Source organism: Kogia breviceps, chromosome 2, assembly GCF_026419965.1.
Source record: "Kogia breviceps isolate mKogBre1 chromosome 2, mKogBre1 haplotype 1, whole genome shotgun sequence".
Classification (NCBI taxonomy): domain Eukaryota; kingdom Metazoa; phylum Chordata; class Mammalia; order Artiodactyla; family Physeteridae; genus Kogia; species Kogia breviceps.
The window spans coordinates 94037487-94063057 of record NC_081311.1 but is presented as its reverse complement, the minus strand read 5'-3'; the positions used below and the strand labels follow the sequence as shown (position 1 = coordinate 94063057).

The 25571-nt window shown below is 36.8% G+C and overlaps 1 pseudogene; it reads left to right on the top strand.

Annotated features, from left to right (window-relative positions):
• The first annotated feature begins 215 nt into the window (after positions 1–215).
• On the top strand, positions 216–25052 carry LOC131750366 (serpin B6 pseudogene; annotated as a pseudogene).
• Positions 25053–25571: the final 519 nt, after the last annotated feature.

The window sequence follows — 25571 nt, the reverse complement described above, 5'->3', positions numbered from 1 at the left end:
CCTCACAACTACGGTAACCTCCAGGCACTGATGGGGGCCCTTGGACACCTAAGGGGATAGGAGGAACCCTTCATGACTGGGTAGGATGTGGGGGGAAGGGAGGGGAGGAGGAGGTGTGGACGTGGGACAGGACTGGTACCCCAGCGGGGAAGCTGGGGGAGAGGAGGGTTTCCCAAGCCCAGAGGGGCACACTCACAGCAAGGGAATCAGTAGGGATGGGGAGAAACCTTAGGGGTACTGAGAGTTCAGAGGAGAATGGGGAAAACATTTCCCCCATCTGCTGGGGTCCCAGGCCTAAACCTCCACCCTCTGAGGCCACCTTTGGCCATGCTGAGCCTAAGACCAACACCTGCTACCTGCCCCAGAACCTCTTCCAGCTGCACTGGTACTGAGTCTAGGTCTCAACCCCTGCCTAAGCCCTGCCCAACTTAGTCCCGCTCATGCCTAGCCCTGTCCCCAACAGCCAAGGCCTTTTCTGGCCCTTTTTTTTTTTTTTTTGTCATGCTGTGTGGCTTGTGGAACCTTGATTCCCCGGCCAGGGGTCAGGTCTGAGCTCCTGTAGTGGGAGCACCAAGTCCAAACTGCTGGACTGACAGAGAACCTCAGACCCCAGGGAATATTAATCAGAGTGAGGTCTCCCGGAGGTACTCATCTTGACACCAAGACCTGGTTCTACCCAACTGCCTGTAAATTCCAGTGCTGAATGCCTCAGGCCAAACAACCAGTAGGACAGGAACACAGCCCCCCATCAAAAAACAATGAGATGACAAAAAATATGTGACAGATCAAAGAGCAAGGCAAAAACTTACAAGACCAGGTAAATGAAGAGGAAATAGTCACCTACCTGAAAAAGAATTCAGAGTAATGATAGTAAAGATGATCCAAGATCTCAGAAATAGAATGGAAGCACAGATAGGGGAAATACAAGAAATGTTTAACAAGGACCTAAAAGAACTAATGAACAAACTGTGATGAACAACACAATAACTGAAATTAAAAATACAGTAAAAGGAATCAATAGAAGAAAAACTGAAGCAGAAGGACAAAAATAAGTGAGCTGGAGGATAGAATGATGGAAATAACTGCCAAGGAGCAGAATAAAGAATATAGAATGAAAAGAATTGAGGACAGTCTGAGAGACCTCTGGGACAACATTAAATGCACCAACATTCAAATTATAGGGATCCCAGAAGAAGAAGAGAAAGAGAAAGTGTCTGAGAAAATATTTGAATAGATTATAGTTGAAAACTTTGACTATAATGGGAAAGGAAATAGCCACCCAAGTCCAGGAAGCCTAGAGAGTCCCATATAGGATAAACCCAAGGAGAAACACATGCAGGCACATATTAATCAAACTAACAAAAATTAAATTGAAGGAAAAAAGACCCACAAAAACAAACCCAAAACAATTAAGAAAATGGTAATAGGAACATTCCTTGAATGTAAATGGATTAAATGCTCCAACCAAAAAACACAAACTGGCTCAACAGATTCAAAAACAAGGTCTGGATATATGCTGTCTACAAGAGACCCACTTCAGACCTAGTTACACATACAGACTGAAAGTGAAGGATGGAAAAAGATATCCCATGCAAATGAAAATCAAAATAAAGCTGGAGTTGCAATACTCATATCAGAAAAAATAGACTTTAAAATAAAGACAGTTACAAGGGATCAGGATGGACACTATATAATGATCAAGGGATCAATCCAAGAAGAAGATGTAACAATTATAAGTATTTATGCACCCAACATAGGAGCACCTCAATACATAAGGCAAATTCTAACAGCCATAAAGGGGAAATTGACAGTAACACAGTAATAATGGGGGACCTTAACACCCCACTTACACCAATGGACAGATCACCCACACAGATAATTAATAAGGAAACACAAGCCTTAAATGACACATGAGACTAGATAGACTTAAATGATATTTAAAGGACATTCCACCTGAAAGTGGAAGGATACACTTTCTTTTCAAATGAACAGGGAACATTCTCCAAGATAGGTCACATCATGGGCCACAAATCAAGTCTTGGAAAATTTAAGAAAATTGAAATCATATCAAGCATCTTTTCTGAGCACAACACTATAAGATTAGAAATCAATCACAGGAAAAAAACTGTAAAAAACACAAACACATGGAGGCTAAACAGTGCACTGCTGAATAACTAAGAGATCACTGAAGAAGTCAAAAAGGAAATTAAAAAATACATAGAAGCAAATGACAATGAAAACACTACAACCCAAAACCTATGGAACACAGCAAAAACATTTCTAAGAGGGAACTTTATAGCAATTCAATCTCACCTCAAGAAATAAGAAAAACATCAAATAAACAATCTAACCTTACACATAAAGCAACTAGAGAAAGAAGAATAAAAACAAACAAACAAAACAAAGTTAGTAGAAGGAAAGAAATCATAAAGATCAGAACATAAATAAATGAAACAGAAATGAAGAAAATGATAGCAAAGATAAATAAAATTAAAAGTTTGTTCTTTGAAAGGATAAACAAAATGGATAAACCTTTAGCCAGACTCATCAAGAAAAAAAGGGAGAGGACACAAATCAATAAAATTAGAAATGAAAAAGGAGAAATAACAACGGACACTGCAGAAATATAAAGGAACATGAGAGATTACTACAAACAACTATATGCCAATAAAATGGACAACCTGGAAGAAATGGACAAATCCTTGGAAAGGTACAAATTTCCAAGACTGAACCAGTAAAAACAGAAAATATGAACAGTCCAATCACAAGTAATGAAATTGAAACTGTGATTAAAAGTCTTCCAAAAAATAAAAGTCCAGGACCAGATAGCTTCACAGGCAAATTCTATCAAACATTTAGAGAAGACCTAACAGCTACCCTTCTCAAACTCTTCCAAAAAATTGCAGAGGCAGGAACACTCCCAAACTTGTTCTATGAGGCCACCATCACCTGGTACCAAAACCAGACAAAGATATCACACACACAAAAAAGAAAATTACAGACTAATATTACTGATAAATAGACACAGAAATCTCCACAATACTAGCAAACAGAATCCAACAACATATTAAAAGGATCATACACCATGATCAAGTGGGATTTATCCCAGGGATGCAAGTGTTCTTCAATATATGCAAATCAATAAATGTGATACACCTATTAGCAAATTAAAGAAAAAAAAACATGATCATCTCAATAGATGCAGAAAAAGCTTTTGACAAATTTCAACATCCATTTATGATTTAAAAAAAACTCTACAGAAAGTGGGCATAGAGGGAACCTACCTCAAAATAATAAAAGCCATATATGACAAACCCACAGCATGCATCATTCTCAATGACGAAAAACTGAAAGCATTTCCTCTAAGATCCGGAACAAGAAAAGGATGTCCACTCTCACCACTATTATTCAACATAGTTTGGAAATCCTAGTCACAGCAATCAGAGAAGAAAAAGAAATAAAAGGAATCCAAATTAGAAAAAAAGTAAAACTCTCACTCTTTGCAGATGACATGCACTATACATAGAAAATGCTAAAGAGACCACCAGAATACTACTAGAGCTAATCAATAAGTCTGGTAAAGTTGCAGGATACAAAATTAATGCTCAGAAATCTCTTGCATTCCTATACACTAACAGCCAAAGACTGGAAAGAGAAACTAAGGAAACAATCCCATCTACCATTGCAACAAAAAGAATAAAATGCCTAGGAATAGACTTACCTACAGAAGAAAAAGACCTGTACTCAGAAAACTATAAAACACTGATGAAGTTTTAAAAAGACCCAACACAGCCAAAAATAAATAAATTAATTAATTTTTAGAAAAGTACAATTAGGTATCACCTCACACCAGTCAGAATGGCCATCACCAAAAAATCTACAAACAATAAATGCTGGAGAAGGTGTGGAGAAAAGGGAACCCTCTTGCCCTGTTGGTGGGAATGTAAATTGATACAGCCACTATGGAGAACAGGATGTAGTTTCCTTAAAAAACTAAAAATAGAACTACCATATGACCCAGCAATCCCACTCCTGGGCATATACCCTGAGAAAACCATAATTCAGAAAAACACATGTGCCCCAATGTTCATTGCAGCACTATTTACAATAGTCAGGACATGGAAACAACCTAAGTGTCCATCAACAGATGAATGGATAAAGAAGATGTGGTACATATATACAATGGAATATTATTCAGCCAAAAAAAGGAACAAAACTGGGTCATTTGTAGAGATGTGGATGGACCTAGAGTCTGTCATACAGAGTGAAGTTATCCAGAAAGAGAAAATCAAATGTTGTACATTAAAACATATATGTGTAATCTGGAAAAATGGTACAGATGAACCTAGTTCCAGGACAGGAATAGAAATGTAGATGTAGAGAATGGACATGTGGACACAGTGGGGGAAGGGGAGGGTGGGATGAATGGGGAGATTAGGTCTGACATATATACACTACCCTGTGTAAAATAGATAGCAAGTGGGAACCTGCTGTATAGCACAGGGAGCTCAGCTCAGTGTTCTGTGGTGACCTAGATGGGTGGGATGGGGCGGGTGGGAGAGGTCTAAGAGGGAGAGTATACATGTATACATATAGCTGATTCACTTCATTGTACAGAAGAAACTAACACATTGTAAAGCAATTATACTCCAATAAAAAAAGAAAAAAACAACTTTGTTGAAATCTCTCATCAAATGAGGGACTACTTTCTCATTAAATTTCACATACATAAATTTATAAATTTTAAATTATTATTCCAGTATTTCAATAGCATCTTGGTAGCCATGAAACTCAGTTTTGTGTGCAAGGTCTTCCATGAGGTAAGTAAAATAATATAGTCTATACCAATTCATACAATACTCAGCACTCACCATATGCAAACCTGTGTTATAAATATTTTTGCTACCATATTCTGTTTTCTACATGAATTCAAGACTAAAAGCACTTATAAATTAAGACCTGTAGCTTATGTATTAAAATTATATGTGTGTGCCATTTAGTGAGGGTAAAAAAAGCACTGAGGGAGCTGTTATCAAGCAACTTTATACTTTGTCTTCTAGAAGTATACCTTTATGTGCCATTGCCTTAAAATTTCAAATAAATAATTTATTATTAGAACTACTTATCCCCATTTTATATGGGAAAAAGAATATAAGTATGATGAGATGTCAGCTGTTAGTCTTATCTGGGTTTCTATATACATAATGAGTGATTTTAATCTTGCTACTTTCAAGACTTTCTGTTTGTCCTTCAATGTGTTAACTATAATGTGTCTAGGTGTAGATCTCTTTGTCATTCATAGAGCTCCTAGGATGTGCAGATTGGTTATTTTTGTAAAATGTCAGAACTTTGCAGCCATTACATCTTCAAATATATTTTTGACTTCTTTGCCGCTCTCCTCTCTTTCTGTACCCACATTATGCGTATGTGGGTGCACTGGTGGTTTTCACATTCTCTGAGGCTCTGTTCCTTTTTCTTCATTTGCTTTTCCCTCAGATTGCCTATTCTTGATCTGTCTTCAAATTTGCAGGCTCTGTCTTCTTCCATCTCAAACCTGCTATTGAGTCCCCCTGGTGAATTTTCCATTTTGGTTATTACACTTTTCAACTGAAAAATTTCCACTTGGTTCCCTTTGTGATTTCTTTTTTTTTTTTTTAAACATCTTTATTGGAGTATAACTGTTTTACAATGGTGTGTTAGTTTCTGCTTTACAACAAAGTGAATCAGTTATACATATACATATGTTCCCATATCTCTTCTCTCTCGCATCACCCTCCCTCCCACCCTCCCTATCCCACCCCTCTAGGTGGTCACAAAGCACAGAGGTGATCTCCCTGTGCTATGTGGCAGCTTCCCACTAGCTAACTAATTTACATTTGGTAGTGTATATATGTCCATGTCACTCTCTCACTTCGTCACAGCTTACCCTTCCCCCTCCCCATATCCTCAAGTCCATACTCTAGTAGGTCTGTGTTTTATTCCCATCCTACCCCTAGTCCCTTCATGACATTTATTTTTCTTAGATTCCATATATATGTGCTAGCATACGGTATTTGTTTTTCTCCTTCCGACTTACTTCACTCTGTATGATAGACTCCAGGTCTATCCACCTCATTACAAATAACTCAGTTTCATTTCTTTTTATGGCTGAGTAATATTCCATTGTATATATGTGCCACATCTTCTTTATCCATTCATCTGTTGATGGACACTTAGGTTGCTTCCATGTCCTGGCTATTGTAAATAGAGCTGCAATGAACATTTTGGTACATGACTCTTTTTGAATTATGGTTTTCTCAGGGTATATGCCCAGTAGTGGGATTGCAGGGTTGTATGGTAGTTCTATTTGTCGTTTTTTAAGGAACCTCCATACTCCCTTTGTGATTTCTATCTCTGTTGCTATTATCCTTTTTATGAGACACTGTCATCACCTTCATTTAATTCCTCAAAACACAGCTTCCTTTAATTCTTTGAACATAGTTCTAAAAGTTGCTTTCATGTCTTTGCTAAGTCCTACATTTGACACACTCAAAGGAAGTTTCTATTGCATGTATTCTTTTCCTGTATATGTATCACACTTTCTTATTACTTGCATGTCTATTTTTGTTGAAAACTGGACATTTTAGATAATGGATTGTAGCTACTCTGGATACCACATCCCAGCCCTCACCCCCATCCCCAAGGGCCTGTTGTTATTGTTTTGTTTAGGAACTTGGCTGCAGCAGATCCCTGAAGCCTATTTCCCCCCACAGTGTGTGGCTTCAGATGGGCTTGTGCACAGTCCTCTGACCATCAGGGATGAGTGTGGTCTTAGTCAAGCTCTCTCATATTCTCTCTCTGAACTCCCAGTTAAGCTAGCTGGTCTGCCTCTTTTGGTATCACACCCAGCTATTCCTCTCCACTCCTTGCTGGCTGATTGTTCTACTGTTTTTGACAACACCCTGGGAGCAAATTGCTCCACAATCGAATCCTAATTAAAGTGGCCATTTTGCATGAGCAAGGTGTTGCCTATCTCTAGGACTTTCTCAGTCTCAGGAGGGGATTCCTTAGCTGTCTCTTTTCCTAGATCTCTTTGCATAACTTTGAGCCAGTTTTTTATATCTTGCTTGTTGCTAATACTATCATGGAGCTACTAACCTTCTCTTCTTTGCTTACCACCAAGATATTCCTTAGGCATAAACTTTGCAAGCTCTATTCCAAATAAAGTCAACCCCCTTAGGGAAGGCTGCAGAAATTTCTGTTCTTCCAGTATGTCCCATCCCAGGGCAGAATATCTATGTCATTGCACTGGGCCTGGAGCTGGGGACAATGGTCTGTTTTTCCCAGATGTGCATGCTACTCTATGAGTGGAGTGTTGCATGGCGATGGTAGCCCCTGGTCTTCTTCGTTTGGTCCTGTCATCATGGAACTACAAAGTACAAGCAAGCTGGGACAAAGTGAATGAATTCCCAGTATTCTCAACCTGCTGTACCTGGGTTCTAGCTTTTGCCTCATGAATGGGTATTTGATGAGTGAGGAAACTCAGATCATTTTGGTCCCACCTACCTGGACTAGAACTACAGTAAGTCCCTCACATATGAACCTTCAAATTGTGAACTTTCAAAGATGCAAATGTGCATTCGCATGTCCAATCACGCAAGTTAGTTCATGTGTTTGGCATACATTGTCATGTACGTGCATCCTCTACACGTGGTTGTGTTTTTGTGTATTTTACTGTACAGGACTGTATAGTGTACAGTAGTACAGTACCTTTATTTCAAGCCCAGGATGTCCTGAAGCAAGTGTAAAAGCAGTGGTGATGTAGCTGGTACTACTGTACTTTTCAAGGTACTGTACTGTAAGATTAAAAATGTTTTCTTAAAAATGTTTTCTTTATTTTTTGTGTTTGTTTGTCATTCAGGTATTATTTGTGTGAAAAGTATTCTAAACCTATTACAATACAGTACTATTTAGCTGATTGTGTTAGTTGGGTACCCAGGCTAACTTTGCTGGATTTACAAATGTGCTCTCAGAATGGAACTTTTTCGCATGTAGGGGACTTACTGTATTGCAGTATATTGCTGAGGAGGATGAGAGATTCTGGCTGCATAAACCTCCTGGAGTAAAACCATGGCTTTAGACTAGGTGCTGGGAGAAGAGGGTGCCCATGGCTTTGGCCATAGTCCCCTACAGTAGAGCTTCCTTCACACTGAGCTGGGTATGGGGGTGGGTCCATAGTCACCTAGAGTAGAGCTTCCTTCACATTGAGTTGGGTATGGTGGTTGGTACCAGAGCAGATCATGGCTTAAGTCATACACACACATCCCACACACACATTCTTACTGTTCTTACAAATATGTGATAGATTTTCTTGATTAAACATTTCTTCATTTTCTATGTGTTCCAAGGAAAACTTTCAGATACTTTTAATTTGTACTGTAATTTTTACCAATCAAAGGCTTGTTTCACTGGGAGGAGGGTTTGCTGAACTTCTCACATGGCCATTCTAGAATGAGAAAGCAAATTTTTGACTGTAGACTTTATCCTAAGGGCAATGAGATTTTGGAAAAAATAAACAGCCGTTTGCAGGCCTTAACAGCAACAAAATTCTTTATGAAGTGCTCAGGACTAGAGCACAGCTTTGAAGATTAGATTGGTATGTACAGACTCCTGTGAAGTCAACACATGTGAAGGGTCATTAAAGTCCTGGTTAGCTGAGCTCCTAAATATTTGTCTTATTGGAAACCATTTATTTCGTATATATAAAATACCTATAATACATCTATAAGTAATACTTTTAATACCCTTAGAAACTTCAGGAAGAAATCAGTTATAATTATTTTTCTAGATTGTGAGAAAAAAGGACATGTCATACTTAAACAATACAGAATGGGTACAGTACACCTTTTTATTCACACTTGGAGGTTGAGGATGGTTCATTTAAACAAAAATAAATGTCCATGTCTGACCACAATTCTGAGTTTGTGAACTGTGTAGAGGGCACAAAAGACAGTGGGTCTCTTGGATAAAAATGAGTGCAGATTAATGCATTAATATTTCAAGATTAAAGATGTGAAAGGAACTCAATATTTGCTTTCGTTTTGATTGCAGTTCTTAGGATATAATCACCAATTATTTTGGTTACACAGGTGCTTTCGCAATAGTTTTGTAGTTTGTGATTTTTCAGCTTGGCATTATCATCTTTTTAAAAATTTTATTGAAGTATAGTTGATTTACAATGTTGTGTTAATTTCTGCTGTACAGAAAAGTGACTCAGTTGTACATATATATGTTATTTTTTCATATTCTTTTCCATTATGGTTTATCACAGGATATGGAATGGAGTTCCCTGTGCTCTACGGTAGAACCTTGTTGTTTATCCATTCTCTATATAATAGTTTGCATCTGCTGACCTCAACCTCCCACTCCAACTGTTCCCCAACCCTCACCCACACCTTGTCAACCACCAGTCTGTTCTCTATGTCTATGAGTCTGTTTCTGTTTCATAGACAAGTTCATTTGTGTCATATTTTAGATTCCACATATAAGGTATGTGTCTTTCTCTTTCTGACTTACTTTGCTTAGTATGATACGCTCTAGGTCCATCCATGGCATTATCATCTTTATCAGTTTGATAGACTATCTTCCTAAGATTTCTCTTCTTTAGTTATTACTACTAATTTGATGCAAGAAAAGCTGATTTTTCTTACTGCCATGGTTTCTAATTCTTTTTTCTGGTAGCCCAGCCATTGATACTACTGTCTACGTGACATCTGAAACTGAAAACATTCTCAGGTGACGAGCATCCAGTTATTTGGATTTGGTTTCCTTGTGGCTAAGTCATGGCGTTTTCAGAACACCCACTGTGCTTCTTCCAACCTGATTCCCTGAGGCAGCCACAGTTACTGATTCCAAAATACCTACTGCTATGGATTGAAATCAATACTTGATTCCTCATCACAAACTCTGCCTCTTGACTAATTCCTGTGACTACTTTGCTGCCTTCACTTGCCACTGTCTGAACAACAGAAACCTTGCCCTCTTCCAGCTACTTTTGAACACATTGAAAATAGGATAAATAAATGCATTCTTTTTGTAGTTTCTTTGCCTGCTTTCAATAGAATTCTCTATCATATTCCAGTTATAACTTGTCTCAATTTATTGAAACTGTGAGATGGAACAACCATAACCTCTCAAAGAACAATTGTCTGCAGATTCATGACAATTGGAGAAAATGCTTCTTTCCATACTGCAAGATACAAATGACAGATAGGGCTTTAGGTCCCCATAAGTCCCTAATTGATCAGAAGAAAGATTTAAAACCAAGTGGGTCTGAAACATACACTCTGATATGCCATATTAAAATTCATTTTTGTATCTCGAGGAGCTTTTGTCACACATCAGACAGTGAGGTCAAGGTAATGACTAGATTGGTTATCTCACTATATAAAACATATTACTCTAAATTAAAGTAATAACTTTCAGAATAACTCTAGTACTTCAGGTAACCCTCTTCAATAACTAATTTTCTTTCTACACTTCTTGCCCTTTTCCTTGCCTGGATTTCTCCATGGTACCATGTTTTCTTTATATTAGAAATATGCAGTGTCACTGTCCTGTTCAAAACTTCCCCAGAAAAACCTTGACCCAGTTTTTGCCAATTTTATTTTAACTGCATTTCCTAATGAAGGCCTCATTATTTCTTGAAAACTTGGCATATTCAGTCTAAACCTCAGTTTAAAGCAACTCCAGAGGCCTCTAAAATATAAAGATGTATGGACACAGAACTGAACCAAGATAGCTCTCTTTCTACAAGCAAGTGAATTTATTTTCCTGTTTTATAGATGGGTTCACTAGAAAAAGAAGAAGAAGAAGAAGAAAAAGAAGAACTAGGGGAAGGAGGAGAAGAATATAAATTTATAGATGCCTTAGTAAAGATCTAACCTCCCAAATATCTTAATCTGACATGGCCTTTGGCAACCTTTGAGACTTAGTCAGCAAACAAACCACTAGACTATACTCTAACTGAAGCCATGGGATTAGCCAACTAGGAAGTCTGTTTTAGATTGGTTAATATCCTGGAAAGGTTTTACAATCTCCTGCTGGAACCATTCTCAATGTAATATAGAAGGTACAACTTCTGTCAGGGGTAAAATTCACAACCGCACCCCACCCCAACCCCCCACCATCCATGCAAGAGAAGAGAAGCCTCACATCTAATCTGTCCTGGGCTGGCTTTTGGCCATTCTAAAGAGTTGTGCCTGGGATCACTTCTAACCTCTCTTCTTGGTAACTATATTCATCAACTCAGGCTGAGAATACCACGGAGTTGGTGGCTTAAACAACAGAAATGTACTTCCTACAATTCCGGAAGCTGGAAGTTCAACATCAAGGTGCCGTCAGGGTTGTTTCTGCAAATACCTTCCTGAATTGCAGACCGCCACCTTTTGGGATGTCTTAACATGGCCTTTCCTCTGTGCATGAGTGGAGAGACATCTATCTCTGGTGTCTCTTCCTCTTCTTATAAGGACACCAATCCCATCAGATTCTGACCCCACCCATATGACCTAATTTAACCTTAATTAGCTCTCTCAAGGCCCTATCTTTAAATATAGTCACATTGGACTTAGGACTTCAATATATGGATTTGGAGGGCACACAGTTCAATCTGTAACAGGGTCCTTGGTTGCACAAGGAGGATAGCTCGCTTCCTCACTTCTCTAGTTCCTAGTCAGGCAGAAAATCATTTAAATCCATTTCCTTCGATTAATCAAATAATTAAAGGATCTCTCAAGCCTGCCTTAATTCCCTTTCCCAACTTTTATCTTAGTTTCATTGCTCGTGCTGAGTAAGCAGGTAGAAAAGAGCCAGGAGGAAGAGATTCACCAATTATAAACAGCATGGTAACTTGTTTAAAATCTATAGCTAAACTCAGCCATGCAGTTATATTTTAAATCACTGTGTGCCAAAATTTCAAATTATATTACAAGCAGAGTCCATCTTTTCAACAACACTATGGAATGTGATGTTGACCACAGGAAGACTGGAACACTACACAGTGCTGTTTTTGCTTTGGAACCCCTGCCAGAGATCACTACCATGCACAGTGGTAGGTGCTCCAAAGATGGGTATTAATGAGAATGGAGCCTGGCATTAATATACCTCTGATGAGAGAACATGAACTTCATATACACAGATGGAGGCATTTAAACGTTGGGCATTGAACATTTATTCATTCACATGTTTATTCAACACTTTGGGATTTCATTTCATTCCATGTACTAAATATGTCTATTTATTATCATAGAGCTTGTAATACAATTTATCACTTGGGGTCATTTTTTGTTTGTTTTTTTATTCTATAAATTGTTTTTATCCTCAGTTTTGCATTTTGCTTTAAAATCCACTAGAGTTCAGTGGTTAGAGATGGAAAATATTAGTAATACAAATGCACAAAATTAAAGATGAGCATAAAGTTGATAATTGTGCAAACTTGCCTCAAGATATTCTAAAGGTACCTTAGACTCATTTATTTGATCAAACTAATTTACTAACTAACTCAGGATATCTCTAGTACTACAAAAATCTGTGCTCGGTGGTGAAGATATAAAGATAATTATGGCTAATTATTTTTTAGTGAGAATATATTTATCAAACCTATGTTATTTCTAAGCAAATAAATTATTTATTTTTATTAAAGAAAAGAAATATTAAATATAAGTATTAAATTTTAAATTTAAACATAAAGAAAACGTTTATTATTTATGAATAAATTTGTTATTATTTATAAAAAGAACTCAAAAAGTCAAGAGCACTTTTTGCCTGTTTGATTAATGTTCATTCTATAGTTTAACATAAGTTTGGATCTGCATAAAAAAACAGCAATTAATGCTTAAATGTATTTCCTGACAATACACACTCATGGAAAAATAAATAACTCAAAGTAGTACTTATAATTTAAAATTATACAGTTTTCTTTTGCAATAAGAATATTAAGAATTTTATTTAAGTGAATTCTATAGAAAAATTGTTATTAATATATTTAGCTTAAATGTTATTTATTTCTATAACTTTTTGTGACAGGCACTATTTAAAATGCTTTAAAATTTAATAAAATGAATCCACTTAACAATATCATGAGATAGGTACTATTTCATTTCCATTTTAAAGATGAAAAAGAAAATAAAGGAGAGTTCAAAAAACTTGTCCAATTATTTCTGTATCACACAGTAATAATTTTATTGTTAAATCCATAAGATATTTATGAATAGAATAAACTACAGTGAGAAGGGTATTGGAGCCAAAATTATCAGGGAAAAACTGGATTTAGATGATCTCGTATACCCATTTAGGCCAGAAAATGTCATGATTCATGGATTCTCTGAACTTCTCAGCTGCAAATAAGATAGTGTGGAAAAAAATTAAGTCTTCAGATATGGTATTCTCTGCTTTCTTCTGGAATGTTAGATAACAGATGACAGGCACCCTGTTTGTAAGAATATGTTTCTGTCCTTTATTTTCAATAGACAGGTATTAAATGTGTAAGTACTGTATTTAACTAGAAGGAAGATTTGAGAATTCTCCATAAGGGTAAAGAATAAGTGCCATACTACAGGAGAGTTTAACTCTAATTTGTGAGTACACAGCATCCATATCTAATGAAGGTCCTCACAGTTTAGGTCCAAGAATTAACAATAAAAATAATAACATAAATGCACAAAAACAGCCCATACAGAAAAACAGAGATGGTACCTTCCACCACAGGACAATAATCCAAAGTTTAGATTCTCCACATCCAGGGAGGGTTGATTTTCCACAAACTGTCATCTAGCATCATAATGTTTCAAAAGAGGCACACTTTTACCACAAACAAAACAAAGCAAAAAAAAAGGAAAAAATATTTGAAGTTTTGTTTTGGGCTGTGTTTCATTTAACCAAAGGAGAGCAAACAACATGTATGGCTAATGATGTATAGAATTGGCAGGTATTTTACCAAGTGATGAGATGCTAAAAAACTCTGACCATATTTCTGTTCCTTCCATTGGTTAACTGCTCTTTCGGATATGTTATTTAATTTCACAAAATATACCAAAAAATACCTCTCTACCTTTGGGGGATTTTATTGTACAAAAATTTGAAAATTTTTGCTGTCTTAAAAAAAATAGAACAAAACTTAGTAAGAAGTAGCTCTAATAAGTAAAAGGACTAATTTCTCTCCAGGCTTATTAGGTCATTTTCTATTTTTATTGGAACTAGTCTGGAAATAGTTTAAATTTGTACAGGGAAATGGACATGTGTTGTTGTTTTGTTTTGTTTTGCTTTGCTTTGTAGTTGCGTGTGTATAATCAACCACCAGAGCACATGGGATATATATAGGAAATACTTTAAAATTCAAGTCTACAAACATGTTAGTTTCCTTATGTTAGTCTATTTCAAACAAATCTTTAGGATTACCCATTTTGTGCACTATTCTTAGTAAAATCAGAAAGTCCCCATCCTCTGGGAACTTACAGTCATGAAGATGAGAAGCACAGAGATAATTCTAAGATAATTCTGACTTTAATATTAGTCAGGGTATGGTAGACAATATCTGATGTATAGATGGTCTGTATCAGGCAACTGTCCTAATTAGTAATTACATGATGGCTGCAAACATATCCACTGCTCCAAACTCATAGGAAAAGAAACTTAGGGATTTTGAAAATCCTCTTGAAAACGGTGAACACTGAGCTGTTGAACTGTTTGTTGAAGGATGGGCAGGAGGTAAGCAGGCAAATGTTAGAGGGAGTTTATTTCATGCAAAGACAAAACGAACAGATTTTGGAGCATGAAGACACTGACATACATATAAAATTGTAATGTTACATCATCCTTGAATTTTCTTTTGTATAGCTAGACATCCCGCTCTCTCTGTCTCTGTCTCTCTCTCTCTCTCTCTCTCTGAATGTGTGTGTGCCTATAAGGATTTGAATTTTTTGAATTTGTCATAATTCAATCATGTTAGGACATAATTTGTGTTAATGTCCTATATTCCACTTGACTGTCAAAGTATATGACTCTAAGATTTCCTCTAAGTTTCTTTCTCCATCTACTTAACCTCTGTTGCCTATAAACCAGCTTTGAAGGGAATTGTTTCTCTACAAAAAAGATCACCACCATTATTAGTACTCATAAAATACTTTTTGTGAGAAGTGGCAAGAAAGTACAAGATCAGTGATTGGAGTATATATTAAATATAAATATTTATTTACTATTACATTTTATTTTTATATATAAAAATACTCTAGCAATAAGCTTAGCTTTTTAACAATTTAATTCCTGCTCCTTCCAATACACAGGAATGTAGCTGTCAGAAACCAAATAGCATTATAGTCTCTTACCAACATGCATCAATTTATTTTTTGTTTATTGATGCCATGGGTAATATAAATTATTATTTAGGAGTTGCTCATAATATGTAGAGGAGAAATTCTAGAAGTCTTAGGTTTTTCTGAGGAGTTAAAAGTTAATAGCATAGATTTGGGCAAAGATAAACCTGTATTAAATTTTTGTTCTGATAAATTCTAGCTGAGTGACATTGGGTAACTTTATTTTACTTATCTTAGTTTCCACATTGAATTCCCATCTGAAATGAGAATTTTTGTGAGATTTGAATGGATTTATAGAGATGTATAAAATAAAATCTTTGGCTTAAAATGTGTATAGAGCATGGACTTCAAATGCTGTGGGCTCTGTGTGTGTGTGTGTGTGTGTGTGTGTGTGTGTGTGTGTGTGTGTGTGTGTGTGCAGGTACATGTATATATATGCTTACCCAGAATATATTAAGGACAGAAAAAAGTTAAGAAAACCTGTAGAGAAGAGCATGACATAGGGCCTGACAAAGAAATCAACAAATATATATATATGTATTATGAGTGAAAAATAAATGTAAATCTACAAATAAGTAATTTTTTAAAAAAATAAACAAATAAATGAATTAGTGTCCCATAGAGGAAAGTAGCAAGAACCTTATCTGTTGTTATTTATGTGTCATCTTCTTTTTTTAACCTTTTCTTTAATCTCTCTCATCAAAACTTCACAATTGACATGTTGTCATTCATGCAAGGAAGATCCCACTAAAATTTGCAATCAAGAGGAAGAAGCAGGAAATATATGAGGGGTGGGGAGGGGAATGTAGGTTGTCACCATAAACACTAAGTCCATAAAAATTATCAAACTTTGAGCTGTCTGTGGTTTCTTAGTTGGCAGTTGCAACTATATAATTACTATTGTTATTATTATTATTATATATTATTCCATTAATCAGAATATTTAAGTATGTCTGAGGAATCTGTACTTTTAACGATCCTTCTGAATGATTCAATAAAGTACTACGTTTTGAAAAACAATGATGTAAATCTCATACAGAAAATGAATCTATAATGTAAGTCCTATGTGGTACTAAGAAAAACTATTTCCACAGAGCATATCTACCTGTTTGGTTGGCAGACTCTTTGGGTCACCAGACAGAATTTGTTAGCTTCAAGTTGTAATAAAGGAAATTCACTGATATGTAAATTGATTTGTTACAGTAGAGAGCAATTTAGAAATCCTGAAGCTGAGTGAAGGGAGACAACTTGAAACAGACACATTAATGTACACACAATGACAGAAAATGTTAAATAGTATAAACTCATAGTTGAATGAGAATATTCAGTGCAGGGGCAAACCATATAAATAAATGGGACCCTTTAATGTCTTATTAAATATAGATTTGTACAAGTATGTTTTATTTTCAAAAACATGACAACTTTCCAATTTACTGTATTTGCTAAAACTTTATTGGAAAGAGAAAAACTTAAAGGCAGTCTCAGCTTTCAAGGTGCTTACAAATTAAGAGGTAGAGAAAGTCACCAACAGTTAATTTGAAAATCAGGCTGCTGATTAGCCATACAGACAGCAAGAGAAGAGATTTCATAAGTAGTAAGTGATTAATTGTCCCTTGAATTACACTGACAGTAATTGATAGAGGACTTAAAAGCAGGGAGAATTTATCTGATGACACTGAGTCATTTCAAGGTGAACCAATGTCAAGTGCCTCTTGGTTTTAAAAGAAGGCAGAAGGATAAAGCACTGCAAAGCCCTGTGAAAGCTTTTATAAGATTAGACAAAGAAAATTGATACTTTCTATGTGATTGGAACCGTGCTATATACATTATACATCTATATACATTTCTTTAATCTTTATACCCTGGGAATAAGATACTAGCACCTAGTTTACAGATGAAAAGAACCAAGATTAACAAAGTGAGTAACTAAGTGATCCAAAGTCATGGAACGACTGAGTACAAGATTTAAATCGCGGTTGATGACTCCAAATCTTGTCCATATTACATTGCTTCAAACTAATATCTGCTCTACTTGCTTATTTGGAAGAAATAATTATGTGAAACTGGTGATTATGTCAGACCAATGAATTTTAACTATAATTACTTCCAGTTGGGGTGCATTTTGATGCTACCAATTTCAGGAGTTTAGAAGTTTGGATTTTCCTCTCTCTGTATTCTGTTCTCTGACTCAGTTTTCTTTTTGACCACCAATTTAACTATTGTTGCAATTGCCTATAATTTCTCTGTGGCTTTATCCTTGTTAAGATGCTTAAGAACTATTTTCAGTTGTGTTAATTTCCCTATTGTGTCATTGTTCACTATATTGTAGGGATTACTTGATACGAGATGAAATAGGAAGATTTACTTAACAGCTGCAGAAGAAACAAGAATGCATTTTTCTTATTTTATTTTGTGGTTTTATTCAACTTTTAATACAGTAAGTAATACTTGGCTTTAACAGCCAATTTTCTCTCATGTAAAATAGATAAATATTGTGGTACTGTTAGGACTATGGATTGTGATCAAAATTTGAAATAATGTCTTCAAGTCTCATCCATGTTGAGGACATTTTGCTAAATGAAAGTAGCAAGTAGGAGAAGGACAAATACTGCATGATTCAGTTATATGAGGTCTCTAAAATAGTCAAAATGGTTAAAAGCAGAAAGTAGAATGGTGGCTTCCCAGGGCTGCGGGGGGTGATGGAAATGGGGAGATGCATTTCAGTGATGCAAGATGAAAAGTTCTAGAGGTCCATGGTACAATATTGTATGTATAGTTAACAGTAATGCGCTGTACATTTAAATTTTTATTAAGTGGGTAAACCTCATCCTACATATTTTTACCACAATAAGAAAAAGTTAAAAATAGGAATCCACATCAGAAAAGTATTCCCTTTAAGAACTTCTATGACAAGTTATGGACAGAATGAGTATTTGAAAACAAGTTCAAGGAGATGAGCAGAATTCAAGTGCTCAATTTCTTTAACTTAGAAAAATGCCAGTCATGTCTGTGCCTCTAATGTCTCTGATTGCAAAAGGCATCAACTAATCTGAAACATAAATCCAAAGTTAAATAAATAGCACAGATATTTTAGAAATTAAAAGTTTACCTCTTTTATTTTCTGAAATTTACATTAGAGTACTTCAATATAGAGTTCCGCTTCTGCTTACAAGGTAGGAACCCACAAGAGAACATCGCTCCTACCCTATCCATTAAAAAATTACAGTTTTCCTTAAGTCCATTAGAGAGTTGAGTCTACAGGGCAACAAATTGCATTAAATTCTAAAGAGTGCTAGATCTATACAAGGAGACATGTGACACCAAATTGTTTCCCTGTTGACAGAGCACAGGAGAAAGAGGTTGCTGCTGTAAAAATAGGTAAAAATAAAACAGCCATAATTTTAATGATTTCTTGTAAGTTTAATATGGACTGGCACGACAGGTTAGAATAACTGAGAACACTGAACCCAAGGAGTGTCTATATTCACACATGAACCATCGGCCTCCATTGGCTATTCAAGAGAATGTTTCAGGGCAGAACAGCAGACCTGCTGAGAGCCCTCTAGTGACTTAGAACGCAAATCCCACAATTCCCCATGTCCTTCTCTTATATTAAGCAAAAGACTTAAGCTGGTGGGGAAGGGGCAGGAGACCTTCCAGCTCCCAAGGCCCAAGCAAAGATAGATGACTAAAAGAGGAAAAAGAAAATCTCTCTGCCACTGGACGTGGACATGAGAAAATCTATGGAATACATGATTGTGCATGACACAAAGATAAGTCAACTACCAATTATAAATAATTGGTATTGGTGAAGGTCAGGAAACTCTTTCCCTTCAAAACCACCCCCCTTCCCAAACACTAGGCAGACTTTGGCTGCAATAAAGGGGAAGATGTACTGAAAAATTCTTGCTCCTGTAGTCCAAGATCACAAGACTTCTCTAAGACTGAGATTAGAACTGTAGAACCAAGCAAGAACACTCCCTCTGTATAACTTGATGCAAAGTTATAAGCAGAAGTGGGCTAGTGCTAGTACGGGGGTAGTAGAGTGAAGGAAACACCGATGTGCAGGTGTGCAAGGGCAGTCGACAGCTGAGGATGGTAATATAATTCTCAAAAAAATATATTATGGAGCCCCAGGTCCCACTGTAAGCATTACATAATTACATCCCAATCCTGTAGATGTTTGAAATCTGTGGTGCCCTGAAGGTAGCAAAAACAAGTCCCAAAGCCAGCTAAAATACTTAATAAAGAGATTCAATTCCCCACATAGAGAGAAGATGGATGAGAAAATTATTTACGTCGGTCTTTACTATTCATCTGAACACAATATCCAGAATTCCATAAAAATGACAAGAAAAAAAATGAAGAGAAAACAAGGCAGGGCTTCCCTGGTGGCGCAGTGGTTGAGAATCCGCCTGCTGATGCAGGAGACACGGGTTCGTGCCCTGGTCCGGGAAGATCCCACATGCCGCGGAGCGGCTGGGCCCGTGAGCCATGGCCACTAGGCCTGTGCGTCCGGAGCCTGTGCTCCGCAACGGGAGAGGCCACAGCAGTGAGAGGCCCGCATACCGCAAAAAAAAAAGAAAACAAGGCAGACCCAGATGTCACCTAAATTTTGGAACCATGATAGGAGCTTTAAAATACGTATGATCAATGTTAAAGGATATAACGTGATGATAGATCAGCAAACATGAAGACAGATAATATCTATTATTCAACTTGAAGTAGACACAGATCAATGGCTACATTTTTGAAAATAAGATAAGTTCTAGATTGGGCTATTCTGGGTATCCAGTGTCAGAGACCTTGGGTAGGGTCTTTGAAAGGCCTGTGGGGGTGGGAAGTGGGGGCTGGAGACGAGACATACCTTGTGTTCCATGCTGCCTGGTATTGTTGCAAGAGCAGCAATAATGAAACAGGAAGTCAAGTGGTCTGAACACAGCACTTAGTTGTGTTTTTGAAGGAATTGTCTTCCTTCTCCCTCTTTTGGAAAATTGTGAAGTCTTTGACTATCTAAATACTGAGATGGATTTCAGTTTATTGTCTTCCTGGGAGCTGAAATGCACAGTCTGTTTCTTCTTATCTTCAGCTGCTTTTTTGTTTGTTTAAAGTCGTACACAATTTAATGAAAATAAAAATACCTAATTTCAGAACCTTAGGAAAGTGTTGCCAGGGTGTTTAGTTTAAAGTAATAAAACCTACTTGCTCAGTACTATAAAGAGAAAGACTGATACTTGTTTTACTTTTCAAAATTTGCCCGCCTCTATTTTCAGAGCTAACATTAACCTCCAGAAACCATAAGGGCAGCATTGCTCACCACTCAAGATTGATGGAGTTTTTTCATTTGTTTGTTTGTTTTTAAGTATAGTTGATTTATAATGTTGTGTTAGTTTCAGGTGTACAGCAAAGTGATTCAGTTATACAGATATATATTCTTTTTCAGATTCTTTTCCCTTACAGGTTATTACAAAATACTGAGTATAGTTCCCTCTGCTATATAGTAGGTCCTTGTTGGTTATCTATTTTATATATAGTAGTGTGTATATGTTAGTACCAAACTCCTAATTTATCCCTCCCCCTTCCCCCTGGTAACCATAACTTTGTTTTCTATGTCTGTGAGTCTGTTTCTGTTTTGTAGATAAGTTTGTGTCATCTATTAGATTCCACATATTAGTGATATCATGTGGTATTTGTCTTTCTCTGTCTGACTTACCTCACTCAGTATGATCTTCTCTAGGTCCATCCATGTTACTGTAAATGGCAGAATTGATGGAGGCTTGAACTGAGATAGTCTCAGAACAGGTCTGTAAACCCATTCTATGTTTATCCCCCAGTTCTTAAGCATATATTGACAGTTGGAATAAGTATAGCCAGCATCTAGCAGAATGCTTATCTTGGCTGTAACTCATGAGGTGAGGGTACTTAAATTCATAAGACCCAAGCTTAAAAGACCGAAGCTTAAGCCTACAGAGCTTTGGCAATCTACAAAGATATTAAATTAAAGCAAAAAAATTTCATCACTGGGGAAATTAGGGGAAAAAAAGATTGATGTCAAGATCGTGGTAATTCCCAAAGCCTAACTAAGGACTATCATATAACTAGGAGCTTCAGGAATCTATGTATAACATAATTTCATAGTGCCATAAGGTACCTTGGAAGAGGATTTTCTAGTCCAATCTCCTGACTTTTAATTATAAGAAAATCGATGGAAATTTTTAGCAGAGCCTGGACCCTTTCATAATTACTGATTTTAAGTCCCTGAGACATGAGTTGAGACAGGAAAAATTTTATGATGTAGGTTCTCCCTAGCTGCATTTTATGGACAAGTATATTAAACTCAGATAACAGATTTAGTAAAGCAGGAAACTGAGATTCAAACTCAGGTCTCTTTGACTCTAAAAATCTGGGCTTATTCCTTTGCATCATACAGGGACCTCTTGGTAGTATGGAACAAAATAGAAAGTTTTCCTTTTTATCCCTCTTAGTCTTGTATTCTTATGGTTGGGGAGCGGGCGAGGATGGCTTTCTTCTTGTCTTCAGGTACAGGGAGGTACATTAACCCACTTGTGAATGGGTCAGTGTGGAATCTTTCAGTTAGATTTCTCTGAGTATAAATGCGAATGGTGGGCTGTTGTTCTGCCGGTATGCAGGTGTATGTGTTTTGGTGGTGGCATTGGGATAGCCAACAGGTCTCAATGGGGGAGTGAGAGGGCAAATAACAATTAATATTCATAATAGCAATGATGACAGCTAACATTTATTGAACATTTCCCACGTGCAATTGGAGAGAAAATCGCCCCCTCTTTATAATCTCTGCACTAGTCCTAGGTTTCATTACTTTGAAACTCTCAGAAGATAAGACCATGAGTAAATTTGTGACTCTAATAATATTTTAACAGTACTCAGAGAAAGTGATTGTTGCATTAGTTCAACAGAATTAATGAGTAAGTATGAAAGCAAGGCTTAGAATAAGTATAAAAGGAGCCTTTCCACAAGACCAGAATAGATGATTCACATTTGTACTTAGTTTTTACCTAATAAAATCCCATTTGTCTTGGATGAAGGTCTCTATTAAATAATAGCAGAGAATAAAATAACAGCCATACATCTCTTTTCCCATATCTGTGTTCAAGAGAGAGGATTAGTACTGAAGCAATGCCTGAAAGCATCTAGCTCCTGTTTGATGTAGCAATTTCCCCCCTGCAATAAGTTGCTACAGTAAAGTTAGCTATGATCATCTTTTCTTCTCCTTCTTTGTATTGTTAAATGCTGAAAAAGCACCTCTGCCCCAGTTCCCAAGAACTAAAGAAACCCCTTCTTCCTTGTATCTCCTCTTTGAAGCCAGTGAGAGGTCTGCAGAAAAGAAAAAGAATGAGAGATTTGGCCTCAGACAAAAACTGTAGTCTCAGTGGTTTAGTAACAAAGTTGACAGCTTGAGGGAAAAAAAATCCCATGTGGCAGATCCATATGTGGCAAAGTCTTCCCAGAATGAATGAATGTATTATAAATCATTTCTGGAGTTGTTACACATGTTGATTTAAAAGGGACTTCGTTTCACTTTTACTTTAATATACTTTAGTGTATCTAGTGGATAATTAAAATAAAATATGAAACAATGACACTCAGAGAAACACCTGAAGATAGAATATTTTTCTTCTTGATTAAAAAAATGTATTTGGAGAAAAGCTCAAACTCATTACAGTAGTAAACCTTGTTTCAAGGCAGGGGGGCAGGTGGAGGACCCATAGGACCATGATTAGCCCACTTTTAAATGAGTTTACTTTTAGGAGGCTTTCTGATTTTCCACTGACCCACTTCCAGAATCTCTTTTTCAATTTTCAATCATGTAAAATAAGCATCTTATCCTGGAACATGAACAGGAGGTGGAGGATTTTCTTCTCTGCAATGTATGCAGGTTTCTAGTTCAAATGGTAATATCTGCTTATAAAGATTTTTTTTGAATAAAGGTAATGATATTCTTGGTGAATATTTGAATACAAAGATTAATTGTATTTAATTATGTGTTGTGATGGCTAATTTTATATGTCAACTTGACTGGGCCACAGGGTGCCCAGACAACTGGTCAAACATTATTCTGGATGTGTCTGTGAAGTTGTCTCCAGATGAGGTTAGCATTTCACTCAATGCACTAAGTAAAGGAGGTTGCCCTTTCCTCTATGAGTGAGCCTCTTACTAAGTAACAAGACCTGAATAGGACAAAAAGTCTGAGTAAGAAAAACTCCTCCTGCCTGAATGCCTTCACTGGGAAATCAGTCATTTCCTGGCTTTGCCCTGGAACTGAAACATTGGATCCTCTCTTGTGGGGTCTCCAGCCTGTTGGCTTTCAGACTGGAGCTACACCATCAGCTCTCCTAGTTCTCTAGCCTGGTGACTGCAGATTTTGAGACTTCTCAGTTTCTATAATCATATGAGTCAATTCCTTATTCCAAAGGAAATATATATATATGTAAGTGTGTGTGTGTGTGTGTGTGTGTGTGTATACACACACACACACATATATATGTAAATGTATATTATGTAATTATGTTATACATAAGTATATTATAATATACTTCTGACTTATACGGATATTGAGAAACATGTTTTTCTACCCCATGAGCATCTTCTCTGCCCTGGTCATGGTTTTCATGGGAGCAAGTGGAAAAACCACAGCCCAGATGTCCCAGGCATTTCTTTAAGTAAAAGCAGAGGCAGAAGTGAAGATGCTCTCCAGGGTTTCCAGTTACTCCTCCTCAAGGTTAACAGAACTGGCACACTGTACTTGCTTAGAACAGCCAACAGTCTCCTTGGAGAAAAGTCCTGTGATTTCCTCTCATCTTTCAGAGTTTCCTGTTGCAAATTGTACCAAGCAGAGATGGAAGAGTTGACTTGAGCAACATTTCAGAGGAGTCCAGAAACCACATAAACACCCGGGTAGCCAAAAGTTAAAAGGTAAAATTATAGAGTTGCTGTCTCCAAATTCAGTTAATTCAGTGACTAATCTGATTCCTGTGAATGCCATCTAATTCAAAGGAAACTGGGCTCATCAACTTAACAAAGTGCAGATCAAAGAAAGACAATGGAAAGTCAGCAAGAATGAAGACAAGCCTGTGCAAATGATGTTTAAGGAATATACCTTTAAAAAGACCTATACAGGAGAACTATTCACCAAAATTTTGGTGCTTCCCCATATTGGCAAGAAGCTGAATATGTTCATCATGCTTCCAGATGAAAAGACAGGTTGGAAAAGGGTGGAAAAATAACTTACTTATGAGAAATTCATAGAACGGACAAAACTACACATGGTGAATGAAGAAGAGGTTGAAGGCTTCCTCCTTAGATTTAAACTGGTGGAGAAATAGGACAGGCAGGATGCTCTTTGCAGTCTGGGAATGATGGATGCCTTGGAGCAGGCCAGGGCAACTCTTCTGGAGTGTCATCCAAGAGAGACCTCTTTCTGCCCAAGGTCCTGCACTGCATAGGTCCTTCATGGACGTCAATGAAGAAGGCATGGAGATAATGGCCACCACTGCTGCCATCATGATGATGCCACCTGTAAGAATGATCCCCAGGTTCTGTGAGGACCACCCCTTCCTTTTCTTTATCCAGCACACCAAAACCAATTTTATTCTTTCTGGGGCTGATTTTCCTGCCTATAAGGAAATGGTTGGTGCAGCTGATAGACATTCTCCTGTCTCCTACTGACCCACTTTTCCTCGGAAACTTCACAGTGTGTCTCCAAGCCAAAATGACTTTGGTGACAATCCAAAAATAAAGTGTCCAATTTTGAAAAAAATGTATAAATAATTAAATATAAATGATTCTGCTTCTCTGGAGAGCCCTGACTAATATATGTGTGGATTCACTTAAAAATAAAATGGGTGTGTTTAAGTGTACACAGATATTTATTTACACACATTCATATATACAATATATTATGCATACTGTAATAAATATTTTAACCATATCATATATTATATACAGAGGACAGAACAATAGAGAAAGGAAGAGGAATTAAAAGGTGATAACTAAAAGGTTATCAGAAGTTACAAGAAAAGTAGAGAAGGAACATTACTCTGGAATTCACAGTTCTGGATTCCATTCTTAGTTTAACATTTACTAGTAATCAAAACCCAGGTATGTTGTGGGGAGGCTGGGCAGGGTGTGTAGAGTCAGCTCTTTCAATTCTATGTCAAAGTAGGACATTTAAAGGAATTCATGTTG